The sequence below is a fragment of the Triturus cristatus genome, chromosome 6 (genome assembly GCF_964204655.1).
Source record: "Triturus cristatus chromosome 6, aTriCri1.1, whole genome shotgun sequence".
Lineage (NCBI taxonomy): Eukaryota > Metazoa > Chordata > Amphibia > Caudata > Salamandridae > Triturus > Triturus cristatus.
The window spans coordinates 256,373,195-256,397,859 of record NC_140589.1 but is presented as its reverse complement, the minus strand read 5'-3'; the positions used below and the strand labels follow the sequence as shown (position 1 = coordinate 256,397,859).

The 24,665-nt window shown below is 42.9% G+C and overlaps 1 long non-coding RNA gene across 1 annotated transcript; it reads left to right on the top strand.

The window, feature by feature from the left end:
- The first annotated feature begins 629 nt into the window (after positions 1-629).
- On the top strand, positions 630-24,132 carry LOC146816730 (uncharacterized). The gene is made up of 3 exons (XR_014962485.1): positions 630-788; positions 7,099-7,230; positions 23,981-24,132. It is a non-coding gene; the product is annotated as an uncharacterized LOC146816730 (long non-coding RNA).
- The last annotated feature ends 533 nt before the right edge of the window (positions 24,133-24,665 follow it).

Here is a 24,665-nt window from a genome sequence, read left to right as displayed (position 1 = left end):
AAAGTTTTGCAGTATCTTTGCTTTCATCGCCGTTCTTGGTTGAGCTGAGTGTATTTGATTTTTCAATAACCAGAAGAATGAATCTACCATCTACCCACACTACTTTTGTAATATGTTTTGGTGATATTAATTTCTACATAATATGTGGTCATTATCAAATAACTTAATAACAGTTGTTGTAAAATGTTCAATTCTTCGTTTCAAATACACCAGGAACAAAACTTGCCCAATATTATATTCCCAACTAATAGTCAGTGCTTAATTTGTGCCGGTGCTTTCCGGTGCTTAGCACCGGCACCTAATTATCAGGGCCGGGTCTACACACTCAGCTCAGGTGCACGCACCGCACGTAATTATTTATAAGTAACTTACTTGCTTCAGCAGCTTCGCTAATGCTACGGTAACGGGACACTGCTAACAGCACACTCATGTGTTTAACAACTGTCTGCAGACTCACTGTATGATCGATGACATGACACTGACTTCTTAATCACTTCAGCAGCCAGGCCTTTTGGTTCTCTTCTCGGGCCTCGGGGGCGGGGGCTGTACGTGGCAGCCAGCGTGTGCACTGCGCAGATGTTCTCAAATTGGGCTTTGATTGCGCACGCCACGCATTCAGTGCCACGCCCCAGCATAGCGCTGCCGCACCTTGTCTTCGTGTTGGTTGTTCAACACTTCGCCGTTCACAAACAACTTCACAGACAGTTCACACTCACAAATACTGAGTGACTCGGACGACGTTGTGAGCCAGTTAGCCAGGGTCTGGCAATGCAACGGGGGTACACCAGGTGAGACTTGTTGTGAGACTGAGTGAGAGTGAGAAGACACTCAGGACCCCGGCCTCCTAGCAGGCCAAAACCCTGCCTGCGAAAGAGACAGTTAAGCTGCGCAGCAGCCGGCCCGGCAGTGCAAATTTGCATAGAGAGAGTCCGACGACTCCTAGACTACTCCTCACGAGTGCCACGGCCACCCACTCACTCAAGTTAAGTGATTCCCCGCCAGTGCCGCCACTGTCTCCGGAGCCCGGCTGTCCCATTCCCATCATGATCCTCTCTACTCCGAGTCCCAGCCGGTTTGCGAATAGGGTGACCAACAGCCACAGGCCCGGTTCTAGCGGGTGGGCCGCCAGGTCCACCCACCCAAACATGAGCTGCCATGGCCCACCGAAACAGGAGCCTTGGCCGGGTGGCCCTCGCAGTGAGGGATTGAAGACAGGCGCGCAATTTCAAAGCCCAGGTAGTGTGTGTATGCCCGGGCCGAGATAGCTTCTAAGGAGCACTGCGCACACACATTCAGTTTTAGATTATCGCAGCCGCACCCGAGTACTTCACACTTCACAGGTCTTTAAAAGACCATTTATATGTTAACGAGGCTTTGTTTATTGTTTCACCCCTTCATCTCCACATGGCAAAGGCCACAGTGTTCTGCTGCCGCTGCGTGGATATTTCTTTTTCTATGCAGCAGCGCAGGAGAAAAGAAGTTTGTTTATTCCTATTCACCTTTCCTAACCCATGCAGCTCAGTATCACATCAGGCTGTGACACAAAGTTTGACTAATGGAGTACGAGTAGGTAAGAGAATGACGTGTTACTACTAGTTTTTCTTTTTAAAAGCTGCGCAGGCCCAGCAGGACACATACTTCGTGTGTGCTTCATTTAGACAGTTTTTAGCATTATCATGGCCGATGCAGGACAACAGTAAGACAATACAAAATGCCCAGATAACGCTGGTGATAAATGATCCTGCTGGAGAGCAATCGTTTGTCTGTTAGTAGTTTTTAAATGCAGTAAATTGTATTTTCTGTGGAAGCTCAGTGGGTTACTGCCTTTGTCACAGAGATCCTTGTGTTACTTGCAGTTCAGAAGTTGCAATCCTAACATAGGACAGTGACCAATGAACTGTCACCAAAGAGCTCCATACAAACATGAATGGTATAATTAGAACTTCGCTTTCTTTTTTTGTGATATAGACAAGTTAGAACTTCCCCAGTCTTTCATTATTCTAATGTTGCCAAAATGAGTATGTTTGGGCAGATATACATTTTTATCAGTAAAGCCGACCCCCATTGAATACTCTTTAAATCCTAAGGTTGTGTTTCTCCAGCCCAAACCCTCGTAAAATTTCCGGCCCACAGGTATGGATGACACGTGATTCATACACCTTGTAATCCTTATTGGCTTGTATGATTCATTGTCTCCTGTATAATGTGTGAGTGGTGTAAAGTACTGACACACACTACACTGATATGAGTAGCGCTATACAACAAATGAAATGCATATGAGAGAGGGGCTACATAAAGATGAGGGGCACTGTTGGAGGGTGGCAGTGAGGGAATCTGAGGAAGAGGTCAATAGGGGGAGGGGCTATGGAGCGATGAGGGACACTGTTGGAGGGTGGCAGTTTGGGAATCCGAGGAAGAGGTCATGGGGTGGAGGAGGGAGCTAGGGAGAGATGAGGGGCACTGCTGGAGGGTGGCAGTGAGGGAGTCTGAGGAGGAGGTCATGAGGGGGACGGGCTACAGGGAGATGAGGGACACTGGTGGAGGGTGGCAGTGAGGGAATCTGAGGAGGAGGTCATGAGGTGGAGGGGCTACAGAGAGATGAGGGACACTGGTGGAGGGTGGCAGTGAGGGAATCCGAGGAGGAGGTCATGAGGGGGAGGGCTATGGGGAGATGAGGGGCGCGTGTGGCAGTGAGGGAATCTGAGGAGGATGTCAATAGGGGGGGGGGCCATGAAGGGAAAAGCAAGTTAAGTTCCATGTTTTTTACTATTCAGAATTGCTAATAAATGCACATATAGCTCCATGCCAGGGAGTAAGTTATAGTAGCAAGCCCAATTGTTAATCATCTTTTTTAATTGTTTAGCTAAAAGTAATCGCTTTAACTCTGCTTTTTATGAATCCCAAACACCTTCGGCCACTGGAAGTGACAGTGACTCATTCAAGTGTATTTCATGATATTGTTCAGCTTATCTGTTCTGATTTGACTAGTGTTTGTTTTCACAACATTTGGGTTTATTTTGTCACATAAGCTAAGTAAACATTGTATCTTTGATCTCATAGACTCTATTAAAAAGGGCATACCCTACCCCAGTATTGTCCTTTCCCCAAATTAGCACATGGAGCACTGGAATTGTCCCTTTTCAATGCATTAGTGATTTTATCTAATTTATTTCAAAATTGTGCTTTAAATGCACTTTTGATTTAATCTTTTTGAAAATGTTCACAGGGCAGGGGAACCTCCTATCAATACCTTACTATGAGGAAGGCAGGCTCCCTTGCTGAAATTAATCTGACTTTTCGCAGTGCCCGTTGAGGATGTGGGTGGAGCTAATAGCGGAAGTGGGTGGAGCCAGTGGAGGAAGTGGGTGGAGCCAAAGAAAAAGTAGGTGTGGCCTCCGACAAAGATTTGAGCACCTGCACTTCAAATTTTACAAATTAAGCACTGCTAATAGTGACAGGCTTAAAGACACTGGCACGTGAACTGATGTGGACTATCGCAAACATAGAAGCTGAGTTTGGTGCAACCCAGATCAGGGTTCATTACAAAAACTAACCCTACTTGCTCTTCAATACACAGTAATGCATCAAATGCAAAGCACCAACACTGAACCCGGTATATAACAAGTTAGGAGGACAGACACACACAGTGAAAGGTGGCTGGTGTGGAAGGAGTTTTTTAATCCATAGACCATGGCCAAAATTGTTGCCATCGCCTTGATAGTTTACAAAGAGTTACACACAGTTACTAAATACGTTTTCAGCAAGAAGCACTGAGACATTGTTAACACTACTGTGCTCAATTACAGAGACTGGACTAGAGTCAGTACTGCTCCACAATCCTCTTTTAAGGGCATTACAGGAAATATTCTAGCTTTTGTTACAATTTCCTTACATCGCCGGGTGCAAGAAGTGCTCATTCTTTTTAACTTTTTTGAGATAATTTTCTTGTAGTTCCACAATTCAATTAACACACAAACCAGATATAAGTAACAATTTTGGATAAAAAGACAGAACCAAACAATAAAAACCGTGATCTTCCACACCTGATATCAATAATATGAGTATTCTTGTTAAGGGTATCTCAGCAAAGCACTTCTAATATATAAAGTTAAAAAAATCTGCATATTGAATGCCCAAGAGTATTGACCTTCAAATTCAATATATTAAGTTAAATACATGGTACATTGGGTAAAGCCAGTAGAACTACAACACCGTATGCAAACAATTCATTAAAATAAATATTTTTCTAAAAGTGACAACTTTCCACATTAATTTGAGACAGTCCTCTGCTGTGGGAATGTGCAGACATTTTAGTATCTAAAGCTATTCGAGTAAATAGTGCTTGGAGGCTGTAATTAAAGCCTACCGAGCAACAACACACATATCAGGAGGTGTCGCCATGGGAGGTTACAAAATGAGACAAAGCGGTACTAGGGAGGGACTACTAAGCCTTTTGACCAATGAACAGCCACAGTTTGCAGTGGACAATGACACAAGCCAATGAAAAATGTGGGCGGGTAGTGGGTGGAGCTTCAAGTCCCTACCTCAATACAGCATGCCTCGCAGAGCATGCGCTGCCCAGGCTCGACCTAAAAAGGGAAGCCATCTTCAGCGATGTAAACTAAAATGTATTTCATAAATTGAAATTTATGTTTGTAGTAAGAGTCACAAAAAATACATCCTCCCACACTTTAACAACAAAAGGTGAATCTTTATCTTTAAACTACTGATGCTGAATTGTTAGAGTTTCCATATCTTTCATTTTCCTTTTCCAAAAGATAAATATTATAGTGGCTCACACCAAATTAGATATTACCAACTTAACTAAAGATGTAGCATCCAGAATTCCGTCATCCATCATGATGATGATGCTACCTAATAATTCTGCTACTTGCTTGAAATGGGATAGCTAACAAGTGCTTAACTTATCCTTGAATTTATGTTTTTTATCCTATCAATCAGCTGCAGCGCGGATCCTACTGAACCAATCACGTTCTGTCTTGGAGAATTTGCACTGATGTCGAATCTGACCCAGAGCTCATTTTCAAGCGATAAGTGAGCTTCGTCATGAACTTCATTATATCTCTCTAATATTAAAACCATTCATACTTTTAGATTTTAGGTTTAATGTCTTTTCAGAGCCAATCAGCATCATAAGAATTAGGTGATTCCTCAAGGAGGATTATCATTGGCTGTGGGTGGTAGTATGCTTTCAAAATTACATATAACATACCTTTATATGAATGAAGCATTCTTCTAAAGCCCTCTTTTACCTTGAGGCATCTTGGTGCAGAATAGAAACAAATCTGTCAGGACAAGAACGTAACAATTCTCAGACCTTTAAAGAAATGAGCCAGGTTTTAATCAGTTGTCGAAACTGGAAATGATATTCCGTAGCTTTTATTTCAGAAATCAGGGAGTTACAGCATTTAGCCGTGAGTAACAAGAAGGATCTGCCTGCCCATCTACATCTTTGAACAATTCGCATCACTACCTTCTTGTTCACCAATGAAGGGAGCAGCCTTCCTGAAATGTACCATTTAAAATGTTTTTAGATTGATCTGAGCTTGATCTCATAAAACGCCTATAGACAATGCACAGCACTCTTCAGTGCCTCTGCGATGGACTGATGTCTAGGTATCCCCAGAACTAATCAAGCAGCTGCATTCTGTGCTATGTGCCATCTTGAGCACAGCAATGTGTAATTCCAAAATATAGGGCATAGCAGTAGTCCAAGTGGGAAGCTATCAATGCTTGCATGATCGTTTTGTGTGATGACAGGGGGCTATACAAAAAGATTTGTCTCAGTATTCTAATATTGCCAAAAACAAGATGCGACCACTTGATTGAAATGTGCAATGAACAAAAGGATTTGGTCAAATACTACACCCAAGTTTTGACTGGAGTTCAAGAGAAGAGACAAAGTTCCAACTAAGCAGGCCACCACAAATTTGACCAGATATTTGAAGGAGAGCCAAACATTGAGACCTCCATCTTTTTCCCATTCAATGTTAGACAGTTAGGCCTCATCCAGCTAGTTACCTCCCTTATATAATACAGCGGTTATCTTAATTATAATTTGGGCATCATTAGCATAGGATGCCACCCAAAAGTCGTAGAAGCGCACCAACTCAGCCAGCTGAACAATGTACAGGTTGAAAGGTGCTGGACTGAGTGCAGAGCCCTGTGGGGACCCAAGGGGGTGTGAATGGTGGTGACTACGTTATTTGAACTGAAGCCAAGAAGCTGAATTCCACATAAAGGGTGAAATGTACTAACCCTCTGTACTCGGTTTGCACCATAAATGTGCCACAAACATAGTACAAAGTAGTGTGTCTGAATTACCACTCAAACACAAATCATGACTTGCATTGACAAGTTGCCTAACTTAACATAAAGCAGAGCAATACACTACATTGCTCTGCTTTGAATTGAGGGTACATTTTTTCCCAAGCAACCACCCAGGGATTATGACACAAATCCCTATCTATTAACATTTTTAAACAGGAACTTGCACCAAACAATTGGGCTTCTTGAGGAAAGCGTAACAGTGGATCTAATTTTAAAGGTCTCCACAAATATTAAAGGTCTACATGCTTATGGTCAGCTTTTTCAACAGGCTAGCAAGTTGAATATCATCAAAGACGCAATTTGTGAAGAAACATCTATTGACGATTCCCAGAATTAAGTATTCTATAGGAGGAGGTAGATCCATTGCTTGTCATGCAGAAAATCTATGGCCTCAGTTGTTTAAGGAACTGCTTATTTCTCCGCCCTTCTTATTGTTTAGATGGAAAAATAAAATATAGCTTTCCTGATTTTTACATTGTATGATCTTTGTAGGAGATTGAATATAATTATGCTTGTGCTGTACAAATGACTTTGATGATAATAGTAATGTTAAAATTCACAAATCTCGAGAGAGTTAGCACACCTTGCCTTGTTGTCATAAATTATTTTTGTTGTTACATATTTAGTGACACCCTCTAAAGCCTAAAGCAGTGAAATTTCCTTTAACATTTGGGGTTCTTAAATAACTAATATTTATTTATTTTAGCCATGGCATATTTAAACGCGTCTTTCACTCCTTGTATTTAGGACAGACATCTGGTAGAAGCTGTGCTCGTAATGGTGCTTTCTGTCCCTCTTCTAGCAGCAAGTCAAGGAAGAAGGCTGTATTCTTCAGTAGCATCAGTTACATTCCTCAAGGTGTATCTTCTTTCCTTACAGGTAAGGCTTCCATGAAGCAATCCTGAATACTCATGGTGCTGAATGCTTTCTCCCAATCAATCAATAGGTCAATCATAGGTTGTTAAAGCGCAGCTACTCACCCAAGTGGGTCTCAAGGTGCTGGGGGGGCAAATGTCCAGAATGTTCAAGGAGATCCGTCGAAGAGCCAGGTCTTGAGGTCCTTCATGAACTTGGAGAGCGCTGGCGTTTGTCTGAGGTGGAGCGGGAGGGTGTTCCTTGTCTTAGCCTCTAGGAAGGAGAAGGACCAGCCTCCTGTTCTGTTCTTCTTGCTGCGTGTCCCCTTGCAAGGGAGAGCTGGGCTGAGCAGAGAGATCTTTGTGATGCATGGAATGTGAGCCGGTTGTTCAAGTATTCAGGTCCGGTGTTGTGGAGGGCTTTGTGGGCGTGGGTGAGATGGTTGAAGGTAATTCTCTTCTCAATGGGGTGCCAATGTACGCAGGTGTTGAGTGATGTGGCAGTGTTGAGGTAGGTTGAGGACAAGTCTGGCGGAGTCATTCTGAACATTCTGGAGTTTACTGGTGAGGTTCTTGTTGATTCCGGCGTAGAGGGCGTTTCTGTTGTCGAGTCTGCTGCTGATGAGGGTGTCGGTGACGGTCTTTCTGTGTTGGAGGGGCATCCATTTGAAGGTCTTTCGCAGGTGTCAGAGGGTGTGGAAACAGGAGGATGAGACAGCGTTGATTTGTCGGTCCATTTTGAGTTCGGAGTCCAGGATGATTCTGAGGTTGCGTGCATGGTCTGTGGGGGTGGGAGGGTTCCTGAGGGCAGGGGGCCACCAGGGGTCATTCCAGGTATTGGGGTGTGGGCCCATGATGAGTACTTCGGTTTTGTTTGTGTTGAGTTGTAGGCAGCTGCTCTTCATCCACTTGGCTACTGCTTCCATTCCTTCTTGAAAGTTATGTTTGGATACGTTTGGTTTGTTGGGTAGGGAGAAGATGAGTTGGGTGTCATCTGCGTAGGATATAATGTTGAGTCTGTGGGATCTGACGATGGGGACAAGCGGACCATGAAGATCTGGGGTGGAGCTGATGGAGCATCCTTGGGGGACTCTGCAGGTGATCGGTGTGGGATCCGAGAGGAAAGGTGGAAGTCTGACCGGCTGCAAAGAGTGAGCGGATCCAGTCCCATGTCCAGCTGTCTGGCAGTTGTTGCATTTGTCCCAAACTCTTTGAAATTAAATGAGTGTCAATCTTCAATAATAAAGCAAATGTAATCAACTGGGTCTAATGGTCAAGTAGAGTACCACCCCCAATAAATCTTAATTCTCAACTATTCACCTTTTGAGTCTGGTTTGACAATTCAGCGCTCTGTAAAACCCAATGTTGTCAATTCTTTATAATATACATAGAGTGGGTTTTGACTTCACCCAAAGGAGTATTTTTCTTCCACCTCCTACTGTTAGCTGTTTGGTGTATAACTCTGCCTCTGTTACAGTGCGTGCTTTGTACATCATGAGGGACTATTTTATATCTCAAAAGTACATTAAATCAGCACATTAAAAATGTCTTATGACATACATGCACTGAAAACGAAAAGCTTTATTTTTGTTTTATGTTTTGCACTGCAACAAGCTTAGTTTTTTAATATTTTAGTCATAGGCATGACTTTAATATGCTACACAGACATTTATAAATGCTGTTTGCATACTTTTGCATATTAAGTCAGACTTACTTGATTTGCCAATGCATGCATGTTCCATAATGAGGTGCCCAGTTGTGCAATGGGGCAGGGGCAGATCAACACCCCAAACACTGGTCACAATACCATGAGTATCTTACTATGTTATATGGGACAAAAGACTGAATCAGGTGTTTGTTGAAGTGTAGCTCCTTTCTGTTGCACCACATTATGAAAACGAAAATCCCCCAAATGCTGCTCATTTTTAGAGAATAATTGTAAAACAGCATAAGCACTTTGACAAAACAGCAAAATCATCAGCACGATTTTTTCCAAAATGCCTTTAGTTTAAAAACTCTAAAAGTACCCAGGAGGCAGCCAGAAGACGATAGAGATACCAAATATGTTTTGAAAAAAACAAACAATTGAAAAAAGCAGGTGGTTTGAGACACTCCTAATGTTTTCAGATTTCAATCTTAGTTCTGTTATCTTAATTTATGTTTTTCTATGCTATCAAATCAAATCATGCTTGATATTCTCACACATTCAGCACAATAATTCAATGCAACAATAATGCAACTATGTTTATATGTCAAAATATTTGAAAATCACCTGCAGAAAAAGGTTACATTTCCACAGGAAGACTCAAGCTAATTAACACACTGATCATACATGTGTCTAATATCATATTCGCCTACCATTCGTTCTAGACTTAACCCAGCAAACCGTTAGGAAAGATATTTGTTCACTGGGAGAACTGAAGCGTTCCAAGTGAAAGCCGGAATGGAAAGGTGTAAGGTTCAGATAAAGGAGGTAAGAACAGCTCCTAGTGATACCAGTGGTGGCTGGCATGTACAGAGGCTGATGGGGCAGGTGACACAAATAAATAAATACAATGCACTTACCTTCCTGCACGACGCGACGTCCTCCTCCTTCGGTCTTCTCTCAATGCAGGCTCTAATGCAGGAACCAGCCAACTCCCCTGCATGCTAGAATGAGAGCAGCACCAGGATCGAAGGGAGCAGCCTCTCTCAGCGCTCTCAAGAGCACTGGAGGCAGGGCCGGACTGGCCGTAGCGGGCACCGGGCAATCCCCCGGTGTGCCGCATGGGTGGGGGCCGGTTTTGGGCCCCTGGGCCCGTTTTTGTTACAGGGCCGTTTTTGCAGCATAGCTGCAGAATTAGCCCTGTAACAAAATCGGCCGAAAACCGGCCCTGGCAAAGAGCTCGGCCGCACCCCCAACCCCCGGGGTGGGGGCTGCCAAGCACTTTGTCAGGGCCGGTTTTGGTCCCCAGTCCGGCCCTGACTGGAGGCCTGTGCTTTCTTTGACCCAGCTGTCTAAGACAAGTAGGTTAGAGAAGTTTAAAATCCCCATGTCTGGCTGGCTGTAGCAAGACAGCTGGACAAGAGACGTGCACATTTTAAACTTTAGTGAGCAGCACTGGAGCCACTTTGTCCTGTCACTCAGGACAGGTTAGTTGCTGGAAAAAAATGGCAATATATAAACTTTATTCCCATTTTATTTTTCATCTCTGGCCTGGGGCATTTCTTTGTGGGGCGATGCTCCTCCGTTCAAATAGAGGAGCCGCCCCTGAGTGACACACAAAAGTCTAACGAAAAGACACCAAAAGAAGTAAAAAGGCATATGCCAAAAAAATGTGTTCACAAGGCAACCAATCAAACCAAGGAAAACTTCAACATGGATCATAAACTGATCAATGCCTATGCTTTGAAAAGCAACCCATTCAGATCTCAACAATGCTGTGAAGCCCTTCTCTTGTTCTTGCAAAATCACCAAAATCCGTGGGTTGTTACCCCATCTCAACCTCCGACCTACAATAATCCTGAACCTTTTTCCTTAGATTGGAAACTGTTGAGGTTCTCACATTGGACCTCAAAATAAAATTATCCAGTGCATCCAGTCACATGCTTTAACACATTACCTTCACCTTGTAACAGACATAAATGATTTCATCAACATTTTCTTCCATTTAGGATCTATCACTAAATATTGGAACAATAACATCATCGATCACTTGGTAAAAACACCTGTTGATCTAGATGGCCATATACCACCCTATCTTCAATTTCCCTTGATGGAAAGAGAAATGACAAGACAGCGTCGCAAGTGTGCAGCATGTAAACATTATCCTTACGATCCTCAATCTGGAATCTGATCTGGGAGGGGCTATGATAGATAAAATCTAGCATACAGTATTTTTTGGAAAGGCTAACTATTTGGGCTGGAATCTCTGCCCTTATGCTGCAATGAATTCAATTCATTCCACACCGACCACAGACCGAATGTTATAATTGGCACATGAGATAGTGGAGATGGGACATACCAGGTCAATACCTTACAGAACACCACGGGCATCATTAGGATGGTGGGCGGACTTTGTCCGCCCGCCATCCTAACGTAAAAAGGGACCGCCCGCCATAGGTGCGACGGCCCCGTGGGGGAGATTAGGATGCGCCCGCCACACTGGCGGGCGCGTCCTGTATTTTTAACATTGCGGCGGGCGATGCTTCCAGCACCACCTGTCGCAATGCCAAAAATGCATGTTGTTCATTTGCATGCACAACGTGGCAGGCACCGTGCGGTGCCTGCCATGTTGTGCCTGCAAATGCAGGGGGGTACCATAGGTACCCCCCATGTGCACCCCCCAGAACCGTGGTGACAGCTTTCCGCTGCCGTCCTAATATGGTTGGCGGTGTCTGTTAGACACCGCGACCATAGCAGGCCCATTTTCTGCCCGGTCACCTGTGTGACCGGCGGAAAACTGGCAGACGGTCTTTCTGTCCGCCGGGGCCCCACCCGCCATACTAATATGGCGGGGGAAATGGGTGGCGGGCGGGGAAGAATTTAGGGCGGATCGCCACCGCCCTACATCCTAATGGGCCCCGCAAGTGTCTACTAGGGCAAGCATTGAGATGCTATACTTTGTAAACCTAATGGACTGCAAGGTGAAGTTATTAAGCAAGTTGTTGGGAAGGAAAAGTCCTCTGCATGGTAATGGATCTGCACCCCTGCCCCAAGTGCCCAAACTGTAATGGTCTGTATCCCTATTGCTTATGTTTGTTGTCACAGGCAAACATGGATCATGTGTATGCACCATGATATAGGCCTGTCTCTTGGATTGCAATCTTGTTGGACCCGGAGGGGTACCCAAAGCGCTATCCTCATAATGGTGGAAGGCTACTGCCTTCACCAGGAGTTAGGCAGTATGAGGGTAATGGTAAGAGCATACAGTGTGATCAGTAGGAGAGCTGGTCCTTTTTCAGCTATGTCACTAGAGTGAGATCTAACGGCTCACTCACATTTTAAAGTTCCACTGCTGTGTAGTTAACTCACCCCAGGCTACATCAGGTTGGTGTAAAGTACTGCACAATGAGGAAGTGGTGTATCTGCGCTGGGTGTATGTTTACCTAGGGAGGGTGCCATACATGGTTGATGCAGTACTGAGTGTGCGTGCGTGGTGTATGCATGTGCTGGAGTTGTATGTGCCTGAGAGTGGTACAGTACCTGAAGGTTGAAGTGCAGAGAAGTACATGCAGGAGAAGTGCATATTCTTAGTTTATTTGTACCTGGGAGTTGTACAATACATGAAGTGTGCAGTACTTGCAGGTTCAGTGCATGTGTTGGGTGTATGTGTAACTGGGAGTGGTACAATACATGATGAGTGCAGTGCATGCAGGATGAGTACATATCCTGGGTGTGTGTGTGCCTGTGAGTGGTACAGTGCACAAAGGATACTGTGCCTGGAAGTGTGCACAGGTTAAATGCAAGTGCTAGATGTATATATGCCTATGATTGGTACAGCACATGGAGGATACAGTACTGTGCAGTATGTGTTTGCTGTATACATGCACTGGGTCGGTGGGTGGTTGTCTGTGGATGGTACAATACATGGAAGTCCTGGGATTCTATTTTGGGCGACCCAGGCCTGCATGGTGAAACATGGAGTGGGGAGACATCCTGCAGACAGATTTGTAGATTGCTGCTTTTCTGTAAGCTAGATGGGAAACACACTAGGTAGGGGAGGACCATGCCTCTACTGTACACTTCCCAGGTTGCTCTTTGATTCAGTGAGAGGTCACAAAGAAGTGGCCTGGGCACATCTCAGGAAGGAGATGGGGCTGTGTAAGGGAATCATTCAGAGTAGGGCTTGGGTCGTGGGCTAACATTTTGATGAACTGTGGCTGACATACAGGTGTGAACTCTAGTCATTCCCATGTCCTCTGCTGTGGGATTATCAGCTTTGGGGACATCACTGCTGTGACAGACTGCTTTTCTAGAGGAAGAGGGAGCAGAGGAGTATGCACTTCAAAAGAAGTAGAACCGCATCATAAAACTTCAAAGACTCCAAAACGAAATCACATTTGGTGTCTGGAAATTGACTATAAGAAGGGGAGGGAGAGACCCCAAATATTGTCATCTGCTAAGCAGCCAGACGAGCTCTGCAAGACTTCTGCCTGCGACCAATAACGGAGGGCCAAAGCATTCTAGTGCCCATGCTAGGTGAGGGGATATCATCCAAGGAAACTAAGACCACATGCCCTGGAGCCTGGTGCACCAGTACCTGCTTGCCAGCGCTAGTTTGCCCTGTGAGGAAACGAAGAGCATTGGAGGGAGCCAGGTCCAGCAGAAGCCCTGTCAAGTGCGAAGTGTGAGACAATGACTGCTGCACCAATCGGGCCATTGCCCATATGCCGTGTAAGACTGAGTTGGTGACCCCTGTTTGCCAGGGGAGGGCTGCCATGGAGATAGCTGTGGAGAAGCCCGTTGTGCGGAAAGTCCCAAAGCCTTGCACGGTAGAGGTGCGGCAACCTCTACCAGGAAGGGCCGAAGCCTTGCGCGGTAGCAGTGTGGCCACCCTTTATGCCAGAAAGGGCAGTCGAGGAGAAAGACAGCATGTGGAAAAGGCTGAAGCCTTATCTACAGCGGTGCAGAAACCCCATGTGCCAGGAGAGGCTGATGTGGGTAACTTTGCCATGTTGAATAGGGCTGGAGCTCATGCACAGCGAGCAGTGGTGACCTGAAGGTCACAGGGAGCAACAATGGCTGAGACTGGTTTGACCCCATAATTTTTTTTTTAAACATATTTTATTGGTTTTGCAAAATAAGAACAAGACAATGGCCCCATGGGACCAAGTATACATCGCAGAATGGCAGCATAGTAACAGTCTTAGGACATTATTACACTTATATGCAAGTGGATTAATCAAACCGCTAACTCCCATGTTTGACCTCATTAAATGAGAGGGGATGCATAAAAGCATTGTCACCAGAGTGAGACCAAGAACAGGATCTTCATAGCTTTTCCCCATCGTAGCGTGTGAACAACTAATCCGCAGGAAATCTCCAATCACTGCAGGAGTGCACCCATAGGGAGAAAGCCTGCATTCACCTAGTAAAGCCGCTATGTCCGCATGTGAGCAACTCACCTGACTTTACCTGGAGCTTCTGACAGCACCCATGGACAGGGGGCACCCCAGGACTCCAAACGCTTCAATTCTGCTGAAGCGGGTAAGACTTGATTCATACTCTGGAACACTATTGACAGTCGTAGTGGACTCGTGAGACTCCAACTTCTAGTGGGGCATACACTGGATGTGACCAATAGGGGATGGGAAATTACTACAATCCCAACACAAGTGGTGAGTGGGACAGGGAACAGGGAACTACCAAAGAGATGCTAGATTCCCGACCTCAGGGGAGGACTATATAATTGTGAGTGTGTGTTGTATTCTTCGTTTGTGTGATAAACAGTAGAAATAAAATACTTCTTTTTTTTAAGTTCATATTTGGCTCTACAATGTTTTATTGCTGCTGCTGCATCCATTTTGAGTTGTGAACCCAAGCTCACTAATCTGTATCCACACATCCACCGAGGGAGCCTGGGACTGCTCGGACCATGCAACCCGGAGTGTCAAGTTCAGAAGTGGTACTTGACCAAGTTACTCAGGATACATAGTAAGTCGGGCTCTGGAACATTGGGAGTAAAAGGCCCCAACTCCCACGGTTGGATTCAGTAACCCTTGCGTGCCCCATGGCCCTCTTTAGGTAGTTCAGACACAAGCACTTTAGCACTATGTTCACGGTGCCTGATGGCGTATAAAAATGTTGATATTCAGTGGGATACCGCTATGGAGTAAAGTTTACATGTTGGAATGTAGTAATTACACTTTTTTGTAAGATGGAACATTATGTTAGTAAAAAAAATGATTGCACAAGTTATGAAATGTCTGTGGTCATTTTGAATGGGTAGTTTCTACTACACCTTGCTAGGTAATCAAGCTTCATGGATAGAGAATAGACATTAAACTAAATCAAGTTAGCCAACCGAAGAAGTCTTCCCAGGCAGGTGGGTGTGAGTAAATTTGTGCCTGTTTTGGCAAATTTAGTCTAATTTTAGAAGTATGTTTTGTGAATTGCAATTGTCTTACTCCTTTGTGGATGTGTGTTTTGCATAGCACGTCCCTCACAAAACTTTCCTTAAATTTCCTTAATCCCCTCACATTTAGTAGTAAATAATCCACATTTTCCCACCACAGCTCTTAATCCCTCCCACGTTTACTACTAATTTGAATACCTATATGTGCCCGCTTCAGCCATTGGCTTACTTCACTATGCGTGACGACATGACGACATTCGGCTCTTTCACAAGAGGGCACATAAACACAAAAAATAATTATCTTCAGTACCAGGTACAAGTATGGCAATGTTTGCTTCTTGAGAGCAAACTATATTTCTACTTTTAGCCAATGTTTTATTTTTAGGTTTAGCATTAGCCAATAGCTTTTGATTTTAATAAAAGTTTATACATAATATATTTATTTTAAGGGACATACAGTCAGCTCTCGTCATCGATTGGTCTTTCGTTGTGGCATTCACATTTTGATTCCTCCCACTACAGCATACAGCATGGGGCAATAAGTCAGCCAACTTCAGCCACTGGCTAACTGCACTTTGAGTGACTGTATTTTGTACTTTCACATTGAGCACATCCACACAAAAGGCATTTCACTTCATTGCCAATGTGTTTTGTCTTTAAATTATTATTACTTTAACACCGGGTGTGTGATAGCAGGATACTTTTGTGTGAGCACGGTGCACATTTTAGTTTTATCATTTCCTGTCTTCTGCTGATGTTGCTGCAAATTCCACTTGAAGTTGCTTTGTTTAACTGACTGGTGCTATATCACAGCATACCAAATTGTGTCCATATGAACATGTTCTATATAAAGTTATCCTTTTTAGTATGCATGTAATGAAGTACATTTATAGTCCTACTCCTCTATATCATGCTGGTATGTATTTTCAGTGAGAACTACAGTTAAACTTATTTAGGTTGTATCGCTTGCTTATATGGCTCTTTAGTTTGCTGTGTTATGTATATTGACATTTATCTTTTGTAATGCTAATAGAAGCTCTGCTGTTTATTCCAATTTGCTGTTCTGTCTGTCCATCTATCTGTCTGTCTGTCTGTCTGTCTGTCTGTCTGTCTGTCTATCTATCTATCTATCTATCTATCTATCTATCTATCTATCTATCCAGACTAATGTCTATTTATACAATCCGTCAATCTAGAGCTCTTTGCAAGCTCCTATATGTATCTATATTTTCAATCTCTATCTATTTGTAATAAAGATTTGTAAAAATATAACAAAAAAGTAGTATTCAAGGCAACAGGAGGCTGGTAGCCAATGTCAGAACGACTGGCTTTTTAGGTCAGGTGTTAGCCAAGACCTTTTGATTTGACAAAAATGATGTGTATAGCATAGTTAATTTTAGGAGTTATCATACATTAGTCTGTTATTGTGTCATTCACATTTTCCTTCCACCCACTCCAGCACGCATAATGGGGCAATGGGCCAGCCCACTTCAGTTATTGGCTGACTTCAGTGTAAGTTATGGCAAGCTGCCATTTCACAGAGATCACATCCACACACAAAGTATTTTCTTTCAGTCCAGGGAATTGTATGATAATGTGTGAATACAGGGAAAGCAACATTTTGATAAGCCACTCACATAAGTTATATTGTTTCTGCCAGTAGTTTTGATAAGCCACTTCCATAGGAGGTGGGGTCCCTGTGTACAGAACATTATGGACACTTCAACGAGCGACATAGGCCACTTCACATGAACTGAATATAATTATCTATCCAACATTTATTATTGAGTCCTTCCTGGATCGCCAAACAGATCTTCTTTCGTGGACTCACCCCTCTTGAGGTCGGTGAGCAAACAAATTAACAGGGAGACACAAGCCAGAGATGAGCCTCTGGTCTGGCTTCGATCTTAGAGCCCGGGCCTGTTAATGCTTCCACACCAAGAATGTGTTTTGGGTAAAGACAGTGAACAATGGGACCTGGGTGTAATTAGGATTGGGTCTTCCTGGCTGGATGGCTGGGCGGGGAGCTATACCCAGCACTGACTAAATTTAAAAGGACCTTGCCTGCAGTGCACACAAAGGAACCTTACCCCAGGCCTACCCTTTTTCTTTGTCACCCTAGACAGGAGAAGGGTGATAATCACCAGTTTTGGGGGAATGCCAGGGAATTCCTCACAAAAAGACTGGTGGCACTAACAATGAAAATAAGTCCCTCAAACCCACCCATCTGAACACTCCTGTACCTGTGCAAGATTCAAAAGAAAGACTGCCCTGCTGCCAGAATGACAGTCTTGCTGTTGGAAAGATTGCCTTGCTTTCTGCTTTTTGGCACTATTTTCACTAAACATTTTACAATTCAATACCTACTGATTTGAATTTTGCCATTGAGGTGTCATTTAATTTATAAAAATGTACTCTATTCTTCTAAATTGGCATGGGATTTTCTTGTCTTGAATTTTCACTTTATTACTGTTTGTCTGCTGTATAAAACTGTTCGATACCAAAGGGGATGATGGACGGAGCGCTTGAGCTAATCAAACCCTCACCCCCAGTCAACTGATCTGGGTTTAATCCATCATCATTCTTTAGCTCACTCCACCACCCCAGTTTAGACATGGCCATATGCAAATCAGTCTGACCCTGTGCCTCATGGGAACAGTCCAGCCCGAACTGCAAAGCCATGTCTTCCCTGGACCGGAAACAAGAATCCTGGGACCGGTTTCGGGTTCATAACCCTCATCAGCCAGGCTATCTTGAATTCAGTGGCAAAGTGAGCAAGGGACCCATGTCTGGGCATACCATGCCAACTTAGGGGGAACAAAGCGATACCAAAGGGGATGATGGACGGAGCGCTTGAGCAAATCAAACACTCCCCCCAGTCAATTGATCTGGGTTTAATCTATCATCATTCTTTAGCTCACTCCACCACTCCAGTTCAGACATGGCCATATGCAAATCAGTCTGACCCTGTGCCTCATGGGAACAGTTCAGCCCGACCTGCCAAGCCATGTCTTCCCTGGACCAGAAACAAGCATCCTGGGACAGGTTTCAGCTTCATAACCCTCATCAGCCAGGCTATCTTGAATCCAGTGGCCAAGTGAGCAAGGGACCCACGGCTGGGTATACCCTGCCAACTTAGGGCGAACAAAGCGATACCAAAGGGGATGATGGACGGAGCCTTTGAGCAAATCAAACACTCACCCCCAGTCAACTGATCTCGGTTTAATCCATCATCATTCTTTAGCTCACTCCACCACCCCAGTTCAGACATGGCCATATGCAAATCAGTCTGACCCTGTGCCTCATGGGAACAGTCCAGCCCGAACTGCCAAGCCAAGTCTTCCCTGGACCATTGCATTGTCAGCATTCCGTCCGTCATTTGTTTGCTGTAACACTTTTCACCCTAAGTGGGATGGGTATGCCCAGGCGTGAGTCCCTTGCTCACTTTGCCACTGGATTCAAGCTAGCCTGGCTGAAGAAGGGTGACATACCCTGAAACCGGTCCCAGGATGATTGTTTCCAAGCCAGGGAGGACCTGGCCTGGCAGTTCGGTCTGGACTGTTCACATGGGGCACAGGGTCAAGAATGATTTGTGATCAAACACAAAGGAAGAGGTATGAGGCAATTTTATCTGCACCTATTATTAAAGTTAGTCAAACGTTTTACAGGTATGTTTCGGGTGCTTAAGGATCTGAGATTCAATACCTCTAAATCTCCAATTCAATTGTACACAAGAAAAATATGATCCAGCACACCATAAAGATTATATATAGTACAATAAGTAAATTCGAACAGAGGTGTACACACCATAATAATCTTTCCAAGGAAGAACGAGCCCTTCTAAAAAGCTTACAGGGAGATCCCCAACTTGTTATACGTGAGGCTGACAAGGGGGGGAATATAGTTGTGATGGATCTCCGGGACTATTTGGGAGAAATAGAGAGACAGCTTATGACAAAACATGCTATGAACAATTGAAAACACATCCCATTGCTGACATTGAGAGGACTATCAATGCTGAGTTGCGAGACTGGCATGAGACCGGGTTGATATCTAACCATGAGTATCGATATTTACAGACGCAGAATTCAAGATTTTCCTGCATATATATACTCCCCAAAATACATAAAGGGGGGGGTTTTCCGCCAGGTAGACCAATAATCTCTGGTAACGGTGGTCCAACCGAACGGTTATCGGAATATGTGAATGGCTTCTAACAGCCCTTTGTAAAAAACTTGCCTTCCTATCTCAAAGATAGTAGAGATGTATTGTGCAAACTAGAGGACTTTGATTGGGATAGCGATAATCTTATGTTTGTCACTATGGACGTTGAAAGTCTGTATACTTGTATTCATATGGAACGAGGTCTGGAGGCTTTAAAATATTATCTATTCAAGAGAAATGCTCAACATCTAGAGCATTCGATGATGCTTCTTGAAATGTCACATATGATACTAACCATGAATGTTTTCTTACATAATGGGATTTGGTTTCTGCAAAAACAGGGTACAGCCATGGGATCCAGGTTTGCTCCGTCCTATGCAAATCTCTTCATGGGAATGTATGAGAAGGAGCATGCCTGGGGACGGGGCTCTAAAAAATGGAGTGACAATGTCATATTCTATGGTAGATACATAGACGACATCTTGTTGATATGGAATGGTTGCGAAAAAGAGCTATTAGATTATCACAACTATCTAAATACAAATAGATTTAAAATAAAATTAACTATAAGCCATTCAAGACAAAAAATAGAGTTTCTAGATCTCAAGCTGTATGTCCGTAACAAAAAAATTCAAAGTGAAATCTTCAGAAAACCGACTGCCTGCAACAGTGTGCTCCATGCTGAAAGCGCACACCCTAGCACCACTATAAATGCAATACCGTATGGTGAAATGGTCCGTGCTAGGAGAAACTGCAGTGAAGACAGATGCTTTAACACAAACTTAGAAACTATAAAAAAGAACTTTCTAAGCAGAGGCTACCCACAAAAGTGCCTCACGACAGCGGAAACTAAAATCAGAAAGCTGGATAGGAAAAATACCCTTGTACAAAAACACAAAAATGAGAATCCAACAAAGAAAGAGGATGTCATCTTTATAACCCAATACAATTCCTACAGCAATCATGTGTATAACATATTATGTAAGAATTGGCACTTACTAACTAAAGCACAGCTCCCCCCAGGTACTATTTCCTTCACGCTTAAAGTAGTATACAAGAGGGGTAAGACCATCAAAAATATTCTTTGCCAGAGTTATGTTAAGGAACAGAAGATACAGACCAGCACGTGGTGACCGACAAAGCCGGCTGGCTTTTTTACCTGTGGTTCGTGTAGTATCTGTCCCTTCGGTCAGAATAAAAAATCTAAATTCAGATACAACACCGTAAGGGAATATAAGATCAACTCCTTTATAAATTGCAATACTACACATGTTGTATATATAATTGGATGCCACTGCAATAAGATCTATGTAGGCAGTAGTATTCGTCAACTGAAAATCAGAATACAAGAGCACATAAGAGCAATCAAAAAAAGGGATCACAAGTATCCGATTGCCACACACATTTCTGAATCACATCCGGACAAACCAGAAATTTGGTTTCATGGGATCGAACATGTTAAGGCACCAGAAAGAGGTGGGGATAGGGAGAAGATCCTAAGACAGGTCGAGGCTGGTTGGATTTGTAGCCTAAGGACCATTGATATGGGTCTAAATATCAATAATTAATTCTTTCACTTCCTATACCATAGAGTACACACATATATGGTTTGTTCACTTAGTATCAGGAGTATATTTCTTTTCTCCATGAGTATTCTATATATTGTGTTCCGTATTTCATCCTTATGCTGCCCCTTGATCTTCTTTTCAATTATCCCCTAGATAATTACTCTATTTAGTTAGAAGCTTGGGATACATATGACACTATTAATACATCTATAGATTACTGTGTATAAAAATATGGATACCTGTGCATAGAAATGTTTCCACATGCTATCGACTACATATATTTATGGAGTTTTACCATACTTGAATAGCAGTAAACATAAGATTTCTAGTGTTATTCCTAGTCTTGTAACATTGATTGTAATTATACCATACTCTTGGGATTCTTTTGAATCTAAGGATGCCGTTTGTATATACTTTAAATGCCCAGTAACGTGACACTATTTACCCGGCATAGATAAGTGCTATGAATGAAATATACTCGCACTATATCATAGACTTTAATTTCCTTATAGCTTAAATTCTCTAGTCGGTCCCGTTATATTTACATTGGATTTGACTATTAGCTCCACTTGGGACATGTACCATTTCGAGCATATTCGCATTACACTAGTGTTAATACTAGCACGACTAAGAAATTTAGCATTATACCATTTAACATGCTTACCTTCAGTCTTTTTCTTTAAACCTCTTGACATTACATGCTTATGATTTTTTATATTAGATCTCGCTCATAACCCCATGTCTTCCAAGATGGCTGCCTCGCGTCACGATTAATTCCCATAAAAAGGTTCCAAGTTAGAATTTCACTTGCGTTCCAGCTTTAGTTGCCAAATCATACAATATGGCGAAATCGTGTTATGATTGGCTCACGTGATAGATTTCAGGAAAAAACCTCCAAATACATGGGATTGCCATTATCTGTCTTAATACCTCGATTTTTGGATTTTATAATCGCGTAACCCTATGTTCACCAATAGCTTCCTCTTTTTCAATTTAAACAGCCTTAGATGGCGATATCGCGTTACGATTGGCTCCCGTGATAGGTCTTAGGAATAAACCTCAAAACACATGGTTCTGCCATTATCTATCTTAAACCCTTATAATCGTGTAACATAAGGTTTACCAATCGGCTTTTTTAACTCAAGCGGCCTTAGGTCCACATTATTTGGACTTTCCAATATGGCGGTACGTTTTATGGGATGTGTCCTTGGGTGGAGTCTCGTACCATCGTGGCTTACTGCCAATTGAATCAGCGGCATTAGTTCCGCATAGTTGGGCAGAATATGTTTTGGCAAGTAACTACAATATGGCTCAATATATTTTTTACATTGATTATCCTGTTTCTTTGATTTGGTTGGTTTCTTTTAGGGAGATTTTTATGGTTGCATATTCGTGCAAACTAACGCTACCTTTATCTAATATTATACATCTATCGCGTATTGGCGTTTGGCATGTATTACTTTTAACGTACTCACGCAATTCTAGATAATTACTAGGCATTCTCAAGTCACCAGCCTTGATTAGCACTATGTGGACCTTCAAATATGGCGGCATTTCTGCACACCAGCATTTCAGTTTACTTCATAGGAAGGGTTTCGAGATATATTTCATCATTGTGGATTACAGCCGCCTAAATTAGCGGTAGAACTCATGATGTGGACATGCTTAATGTGGCCCGCATATCATTGTATAATATGTTGTGTTCTATTCATTTCCCTTCTATTTGTTCTTGATATGGAAGACTTGATCTTGGATGACCCTTTACTTACATTGTGCTGTCTGGGTCTCCAATACTTTCTAATATGGCGGCGCGCTTTTACATTCAATCTACCTCGTTTAGGGACTTAATTGAATCCAGGTGCTACATAGGAAAAGTATTTAAGGCTAACCCACACACTAGTCCCATTATCACACAGACAACGACCTGGAAGGACTGCTCCTGGGACTCAGAAGCTAGAAGTAAGTACCAACAAGGAACTCTATCTGCTTTAGTTAGAATACACTACAAGTGTAATTCTGGTCTTAACAGCTGGGAATAGTATAGCAACTATCAATAAGGAACTCTTTGTGCTTGACTACTAATATGCAACCATAGTTTTTAGCAAACTTGAAGCCTACATGGGTTTTTCGATTTCTCACTCTATTTTTATTTTATATTCTTTGAAAGTATGTGTTGATAAGGGCAACCTGGAACTTTGATAGCCCTTTATAGACTAAATTCTTAAAGGGCTTGAGCACCTTGTTTTTTGAATTATGTGTGGTACAGTTTTAAAACATTGATCATCTCTCAAACTTCTCTTTGATAGATATTGTGTCTACCCCTAACTGGGAAATATCATACAGAGAATCTCGCATATGGAAATTCAAAATCGGTATGCTTCTTCTTATTAATAAGAATGAATATTGGATCTATGGATCTGACTAGGAGTATTACAATAAGAGGAGGCGACAAGGCTTGCTTTGCCTTGATATTTAAAAATCGCCAAAGTAGTTAATTAAACAAGCTCTAAAAAATATGTGACACTATATTACCTTCCACTGTATTTTTAGATCAAAAATCAATGTGGCCCATATAGGAAAGAACGCATGCTGCTTCTACACCTGTGGGAATATATAAAGAAGAGTGCGTAGAAATAAGCATTTTGGTAAGAAAAATTCCCCATTCCACCTAAATATTAGAAGAAATTATATATATATAGATACCCTCATTACTGGACCAAATAGCCTCTCTAGATAACCATGGGATAGGAATATTCTCTACCTTTAACTTGCATTTTTGTCGACAAGAACTCTCTTAGTTCTATATATCTTCAGCAGGTTCTAATAGAATCTGTTCATGTTTTGTTGCTTATGCTTTGCAAACTATATGTAGTGTTCTAAATTGTACTATAGGTTCTTTATTTGTAAATAGGATTGTAAATATGATATGGTTTATAAATGGTATTTTTTACTCATTGTTTATATGTATGTTTATGATTATTTGTAGCCCTGAAGAAGTCCGTATGGACGAAACGCGTTGGCTACGCAGATTTTAAGAAGAATATTGAATGAAGAAATTTTAAACGGAACCTGCTGATTGGACTCACCTCTGTTCGAATTTACTTATTGTACTATATATAATCTTTATGGCGTGCTGGATCATATTTTTCAAGACTGATTTGTATATGGCTGGGTCCAAACTGGGGTGGCATAGTGGGCAAAAGAACAATGGATTTAACCCAGATCTTTTGACTGGGGAAGCATGTTTGCATTGTCAGCATTCCGTCCGCCATTTGTTTGCTGTAACACTTTTCACCCTAATTGGGATGGGTATGCCCAGACGTGGGTCCCTTGATCACTGTGCCACTGGATTCAAGCTAATCTGGCTGAAGAAGGGTGACATACCCTGAAACCAGTCCCAGGATGCTTGTTTGCAAGCCAGGGAGGACCTGGCCTGGCAGTTCGGTCTGGACTGTTCACATGGAGCACAGGGTCAAGACTGATTTGCATATGGCTGGGTCCAAACTGGGGTGGCGTAGTGGGCAAAAGAACAATGGTTTTAACCCAGATCTTGACTGGGGGAGAATGTTTGCATTGTCAGCATTTCGACCGTCATTTGTTTGCTGTAACACTTTTCACCCTAAGTGGGATGGTTATGCCCAGACGTGGGTCCCTTGCTCACTGTGCCACTG